Consider the following 7,993-nt stretch of genomic DNA (forward strand, 5'->3'; position numbering starts at 1 on the left):
GCATTATTTGGCATTCTATGGCAGTATTCTGGAAAGCAGGAACATTTGGGTAAAAAATGCACACGGATCTGTGTTTTATAAGCATATTTTGATATAACGAGAACAACTGTCTACAAATGGCAAGTGGGTGACTTACATTAGTTGTTACCCAGGATCCTATTATCTATAAAGTCAGCCCTGCAGGTGGTATCTGCCTCCAGCGACAGGGTCCTAGCAGGTCTCCTGTCCTGTGCAGTGCTCAGATGCTATATGCATATTCTCATCTTCTTTTTAAAGGGCCAGCATACAGGATTTCATGATTCGCTGGCCAATGATTCTTCTATATATTTTGCCTTAGGACATCATGTTAGTGGCTGAGCTATAAGGATCCATGTGTTCCTGTGATGTTGTGTTCTTCAACTGTTACCAACCTATTCTATAGCGGGGGGTGCTCCAATCAGCTATTAACACTGAGAAATTCCCTCCAGCAAAAATTAAACATTTATGCCATTGGTAAAAATGAAGAATGGACTCCACACCCCCAAATTTAGACTCAAGCCAAATCCTAAGTTAACCCAGTAGATCCACCTCCTGGTTTGTTAAAACTTCTAAGGACCCCAGCGATAAGCTGCAATCTCTGGGACAACCCAACAGCAAGTGTTTAATTCTCCTGCAGCGCCTCCACAGGAAAAATAAAGTATTACAGTTCCTATTAAAATCAATGGGCTGCATGTTGTGTACAGACATGTTGGGTCCTCCAAATGCTCTTTGTAGCCACTCTGCATTCTGGCTAATGGATGAGGGTCCAGGGGACCCCTCCTATTAACTCAGAATTTCCTAATAGGGTATTTCCTAATGGCTTTACTAAACCAGACAACCCCTGTAATGTAATTTGTTCGGAATTCTTCAGCCTGCAGCTGAATTATGTATCTGGTATGATGCATGTTGATATTGGCTGAGGTTACCCCACCATTGTTAGGAGTAGAAACCTCATACCACAGGACATGTATTGTTAATGTAACCAGCGCTTATTAAAAACGTGTTTGTGGTAATACCTGGAAGTGGTCACATTTTACATTATTCATTTTTTTATTTCATTGCTATTGTTCCTCCACTGAGTCTTTTTCAGATGAATTATAATAAATTTGGCAAAGACCTAAAAATGTGTAGGCGCTGTGTATAAAGGAAAACCTGGCTTGGCAGAAGTCACGTAGGATTTCCAAATACAGAATAACCAATCTAAACAGAGAATTTGTTGTTGAGATCACGTGACAGCTTACACCAAAAATAATATATCTAAAATAATGAAAAATGTGGAAAAAATAGGAATGTAACAAATATATAGCATAAAGCACAGTTCAAAGTTAGGGTTTCGTGGCAGCTTTTGGTCACCCGTGAGTCGTAGTCAAATTGCAGCATAATATAAATTATTTGTGACGCTAATGTTTCAGTAAAGATAGACTTTTGGCTTTTTTACGAAGCCTCACCACATTTGTGAAAAAGTTTCATGAAGATATATTAGAAAATTCAATAGCACAGAATTTTGGTTCCAACAGTCCAGACCCCCACTGATCAAATTATATCACATACCCGGTTGAACACGAAAACAAGGAGTAACTGTTCACCTGTTTTCAATGGAGAATTGACCACATAAATGGAGTACAGATAGAAAGCGCCGTGGGGGGATATTTTTTAAGCTTTAGTGGACAGTAAACCAAGAAATGAATGATAAACGTTAACATGGTGAACACAACGTTAACTTCTTCTTGATCCCTCTGCCCCCGATCCACGACGGCTCTCCTGCTCATGGATCTCTGCACACAGCCACAGGACGTAGCAGGTCTCTATGACGACCATCTCGCTCTGATGATGTCACGCAACGGCAGTTTTAAGAAGGTCCAACTGGATATCCTTGCCTGTGAATAAGGTACATTCTGTCCAAGCTATTTAATCTGTATTTTCTCTCAGACCTAATGGTCCTATTACACCGGCCGATAATCGGCCGGTGCAGCGAGCACCGATCAACGAGTCATCATCGGTCGGCGCTCGTTTGCTCCTGTCACGCGGAGCTATGGATGGGGACGCACGGTCGTTACTCTGATCGCTTGTCCCCATACATTATTATTATGTCGGCAGCACCTCTCCCTGTTGGGCTGCCAACGACGATAATATTTTACTTTTTTAAAACGATACAATCAGCAGATGATCGAGCGTTTGCTCGTTCATCTGCTGATCGCTGCCCTGCTTACACTGGGCAATTATCTGAACGCTCATCTGCTCGATTATCGCCTAGTGTAAAACCCCCTTTAGTCTCGCCTCTGAATTTCGCCTTCTTTTTGCTCCTTTGGATTTGTTCTTGGTATTTGTAGTTCGACCTCCTGGTTTCGACCCCAAGCCTGCCTTCTGGTTACGTCTTCTTCTTCTCTGATTCTATATCGCTCCTAAATTTCTACAGCGCACTCACCACTAACAGGTGTCTACTCTGGAGAACCACAACCTGGGAATCCATTCGAGAAAGACCATATCCATTGCGGAAGGACTAGGATGAAACACGAGGAGTTTCCTATGTTCTCATTTTTCACCGGCACCTCGGGTTATCCAGCATCTAACCAATTGTAGGTAAAGAATCAACTTCCTGGTGAAAACTATAACTCTTCCATTTTCAACTATCACACTGCTAAGGAGGTGAGACTTCTTTAACCCCTTGACACACTGTAAGTCATGGTACAGGGGTTGAAGTATGGAGAAGGTTCATGGGCTGAGCATGCTTCATACACTGCGTGTGTCAGCTGTTTATTACAGCTGACACCTCGCACTTACGGCCAGGAACAGAGGGAACTCTGATCCTTGGGCATTTAACCACTTAGACCCCACGGTCAAAAGCGACCACGGCAACTAAGCCGCTAGAAAGAGGGGGCGACCCCATTCAACAGCCCATCAGCCCCCAACAATGCGATTACAGGGGGCCGATGGTTTGTTATGGCAGCCCGGGGGCCTAATGAAGTCACCCAGGTCTGCCATCTTTCTGCTCCTGTCTGGCAGGGTGTAATAGAAGCTGGTAAAAATAACAATACATTAATATTGCAGTGTATTGCTTAAATCCCCCAAGAGTACTAATAAAAAGTCTTTAAAATAGGTAAACAACGTTTGTAGTAGTGTACAAAAAAATTATATATATTAAAAGTTAAAAAAAAAGTATTTTCCCATTTTTCCTCTAAATTAAAAAAAAATTAACAAAAATAATTGGTATTGCGGCGTCCATAAATGTAAAGCTCCAGAACCGCAGTTTTTTGGTCACCTTAGCGCTAAAAAAAGTAATAAGAAGTGATCAAAGGGTCGTATGTACCAAAAAATGTTACCAATAAAAACTAAAGCTCGTCCCACAAAAAATAAGCCCTCACACTGCTCAAACTATGGAAATATAAAAAAGTTATGGCTGTCAAAATATGGGGACACAAATTTTATTTTTAACAAATAGTTTTTCCTTTGGTAATGAAGTAAAACATTTAAAAAAACTATAGACATTTGGTATCGCCGTAATTGTATTGACAAGCAGAATAAGGTTAAGTCAATGTTTTTACCTCATGGTGAAAGCCGTAAAAACAAAACCCCAAAAAACAATAAAGAAATTGCAATTTTTTCCGTTTACACCCCACAAAAAAATTTGCCCAGTACATTATAAGGTACTTTAAATACTGTCAATACAAACTACAACTTCTCCCATAAAAAATAAGCCTTCACACCACTCTATTGATGGAAAAATAAAGAAGTTATAACTTTTGGAATGCGGGGAGTGCAGACAGAGCAGTGGGGAGGGCTCTTGCTGCAGACAGTTGCCTTACAGCCACAGACAGGCCTGATCTGAGGTTTGTAAGATGGAAAGAGGTAAATGGTTTATCAACTGGGACACATAAAGAAGATTTATATTGTAACGGTATATCACAGTTTTTGTTGCAATATGAGATAGAATGGGATTAAATGAGAGGAGGGGATTAAGGAAGAAAATGTAAGGATTTTTTTTATGTGTGTGAGTGAATTTTGTATATTTAGATTTCTTTTTAAGTCTTTAGCTGGAAATGTTACATAACGATGACACAAAATTCTATCATAAGAATTTCAAAGGAAAAGAGTAAATGGAAGTAATGAACACAACTAGACGATCGGGTTCTTACTGAAGAGTGTCTTCTCTGTAAGAGACTGCTTTAGTTTAACGATTTGGTACAAGAGGTTATTCTCATCTGTGTCCAAATGGCTGCTGTTCCAGGCGGACTGACACCAATAAAAATCTACAGGGAAAATACAAACTCTTTTATATGAATATAATAAATCCAAATTTAATCTAGAGCCTTATACGTACACGTGTCAACTCTCCCGCAATGTCTGGGAGACCCCAGGAAAAAAAGAGAATATATCCTAGACTCCTTGAAGTGTAGGCAAATCTCTCAGGTGTCCCACGTTCTGACAAAATACTCACCTCTCCCCATATTCAACACCTGGGAGTGAAGAGAACAGCAGGATCGGGGAGCGGGGTGCATCTTCACATCTGGTCGGAGATCTGTATTACTTTAGGGGGTCTGTTGGGGGTCTGGTTTGCAGTCTGTATTAGTTTAGGAGTCATAGGTTTTATCTTTGTATTTACCGGGTCTGTATTTATGCGACTATAACAGCTTCCCCTCTTCTGAGAATGATTTCCACAAGATTTGTGAGTGTGTCTGTGGGAATTTGTGCTCATTCATCCAGAAGATCATTTGTGTGAGGTCAGGCGCTGATGTTGAGGGAGAAGGTCTGGCTCGAGATCAGCGTGTGATGGTGAGGTGTCCACATACTTTTGGCCAGGGAGTATATATATTCATATATTTGTTAAATTGTGCAATAATTTATACAGAAAACAATAACCAATGTGATAAAAACATTCAATAATACAAATTCATCACCTATTGAATGACTAATAGAGTAAAAAAATTATACAAAAAATAAAAATGTCCTTTTGACTAACTAGTGTACGCAGGGCAGGTATGCGTCGGTAATTTTTATATTTTTTTTGTTATTGAAAGCGTAGTCTGCTGTGATCCTATACAGTGATCTACCCCCTAAAAAATATTTTATTTAACATGGGACCTATGTATGACATACGGCCTACAATGGCTTTGTTATGCGAGATTTCCCGGGTGTTTGCGTCAAACGTATAGCTTAAATGTGATGTAAACTGAGCCTAATAATAATTTTCCAATGTTCTGGAATAGGTGTACTGAATATAATAATATAATAGGATAAACTATGTTATAATAGAAAAATATCTGTAAAAGGATTAGAACAATTTTCTGATCCAGGCGAAAAAATTTTGCTTCTATGGTTGACTTCACTATATACAGAATATACAGATCACGTATAGACAAACAACAGAGTAAAAGTCTAATAATGCTGTACAGAGCGGTACCACCCTGCCCTGTGTATTAATACTGAAAAGTACCCCCTATCTATTATAATAGGTTATACAATCCCCCTCATCTGTCAGTACAAATAAGCACAACCCGATCCTATCAATGCTGAGTAGAGTCCCCATAATTTGTCAATGGACCACACTGCAGGCTGTTATATTAGTGAACTGCTATGTAGTATATTTTCTAAGGCAGATGTCCCATTATGGTCTTATTATATGTTTATTATAGGTCTCAACCTAGAAGTAATTTCTTCAGTGTTGCGTGTGATCAGTGACTGCATATTAGCTACATTGTCTATTGAAGTATGAAGTCTAAAAAAACAACTGCAGCTCGGTGTTCTTAGATTGGCTCTTGTGTATAAGCACAAGCTCAACAAGAAGTCAGTTCATGGAAAGCCGATTTCCATTGTAGCAAGGACAATATAATTACAAATTACAGGCAACTGACCCACTAATGCGTAAAAGAAAGTTATCGGATTGATATAAGCCACAATAAGGGGAGCAGGAACCAGAACATCTTCTTAGAAGTAGTTGCAAATGGGGACCTTTACTATACTGTGTGATATATAAAGTTTGTTGCCCAAAAATGTGCCGATAAAACGACTCATCCTAACACAGCTATGCCCGTGAAAAAGTCAAAACGTTATGGCCATCAGAATGTGGCGGGGGAGGGACGAAGAAATCTTTGCATCCCGAGGGCAAAAAGTGGCCATAAGTGGAGTCTCAGATTACAAAACACAGTCTATTTTCCAAGAACAGCACCACCCTTATCCATGGTCTGGGTCTGGTATTGCATCTTGACCCCATTCAAGAGAAAGCTGCTGAGGGGCAATACCAGTCAAATCCTGTAGGACAAGAGTGGCACTGCATTTAAAAAAAAAAACACAGACCTTTCTTCCCTTTAAGGGGTTATCTGTTAATAACCATGATACTTTTCATAACGACGTACAAAAATGTCTCCAAATTTTGTACAAATTTTTTTTTTAAATCTACAATTTGCTCTTTTCTGCCAAAGCACTAATGCACAAGACATAAAATGCATGTCCTAGAGAAACCGTATATAAAAATATCCAGGGCGCTGAGACTTTTGCACAGTAGCGTAGTTGTATATACATTGTATTTGTTAGTATAGATACATGCCAGGTCTTAACATTATGGTCGTGTTTACAGTAATGCACTTTGGATTTCATGGATATATTTTCCTAAACAATTTATTTTCCACGTTTATGTTCAGAAACCAAACAGATGATGAATTGAAGTAGAGACCATTACCCTGAGAAATGCAGCGGTAAACATTTACCTAAAATCGTGAACTGCAGAATTAACATCTTATCCAAGCAGTCAGAAGAGGATTTATGTTACCAGAGGAGAATAAACACTGCAACTCACACTTCACCAGTCCACTAGGACTTCACCCATATTTAAAGGGACTGTCCGAAATTATATAAAATGAATTGGGTTCCACCAGCTGGGGCTTCCGCTGATCCCTAAAACCTACCCTGGGAATAAACTCAAAGGATATGTTCTTTTTTTTTTCTTTTTGTCTATTTATTTTTTTTAATTAAATTTTAAACCTAAGGAAGCAGAGAGGTAGAGGAAGGAAGGAACGATGGAAGGAATGAAGGAAGGAAGGAAGGAGAGGAAAGGGAGGAAGGAAGGAGATGAAAGGAAGGAAGTACAGGAAAGGAAGGAGAGGAAGGGAAGGAAGGAAGGAAGGAGAGGGAAGGTAGGAAAGGAAGGAGAGGGAAGGAAGGAAGAGGAGGTAGAAAGGAGAGGGTAGGAAGGAAATAGAGGTAAGAAAGGAAGGAGAGGGAAGAAAGGAAGAAAGAAAGAAAGAAAGAAAGAAAGAAAGAAAGAAAGAAAGAAAGAAAGAAAGAAAGAAAGAAAGAAAGAAAGAAAGAAAGAAAGAAAGAAAGAAAGGAGAGGAAAGAAAGGAGAGGCAAGGCAGGAAGGAAAGAGGGAAGGAAGAAAGGAAGTAGGGAAAGGGAAAGAAGGAAGGAGAGGGAAGGAAGGAGAGGGAAAGAAGGAAGGACGGAGAGAAGGAAGGAAGGACATGAATGAACAAGATATTACAAAAAAACAATGAGCTTAGTGAGTGACAGACTGGTACTGAGTAGAGAGAGTCCTGGAATCTTTAAAGGGGTTTTTCAAAATTAGACAAACATGGCTGCTTTCTTCCAAAAACAGTACCAGGCCTGTCCACTGGTTGTGTGCAGTATGCAGCTCATCTTCATTCACTTCAATGGAGCTGAGTTGCATTACCAGAAACAACCTATGGACAGGTGTGGCACTGTTTTTGGAGGGAAGCAGCCATGTTTTCCTAATTCTGCAAAAACCCTTTAAAAAGATTCCTGATTTTGTCATATTAAAAGGAGTTGATACACATCCAGGACCGTTCACCCACATGAATGACACATCACACACTTTTTCATTCAATTCCTATGTTCTGTAAAACTACCTGGCTGCGGATCTCAGTGGTGGGTGTTGACGTTCACAAGCTCGGCATACTCTCATCCTACTGCATTCCTTGCAAAAATACATCATTTTCTGAGGCTACATGGGACTAGACGATGA

The 7,993-nt window shown here is 39.8% G+C and overlaps 1 long non-coding RNA gene across 2 annotated transcripts; it reads left to right on the top strand.

Annotated features, from left to right (window-relative positions):
* The first annotated feature begins 1,807 nt into the window (after positions 1-1,807).
* On the top strand, positions 1,808-6,930 carry LOC142741637 (uncharacterized). 2 transcript variants are annotated; one of them, XR_012881213.1, is made up of 3 exons: positions 1,808-1,906; positions 2,435-2,598; positions 6,654-6,930. It is a non-coding gene; the product is annotated as an uncharacterized LOC142741637 (long non-coding RNA). The 2 variants fall into 2 exon arrangements; XR_012881214.1 differs by having other exon boundaries at positions 2,435-2,594.
* Positions 6,931-7,993: the final 1,063 nt, after the last annotated feature.

The sequence above is a fragment of the Rhinoderma darwinii genome, chromosome 2 (genome assembly GCF_050947455.1).
Source record: "Rhinoderma darwinii isolate aRhiDar2 chromosome 2, aRhiDar2.hap1, whole genome shotgun sequence".
Taxonomy (NCBI): Eukaryota; Metazoa; Chordata; class Amphibia; order Anura; family Rhinodermatidae; genus Rhinoderma; species Rhinoderma darwinii.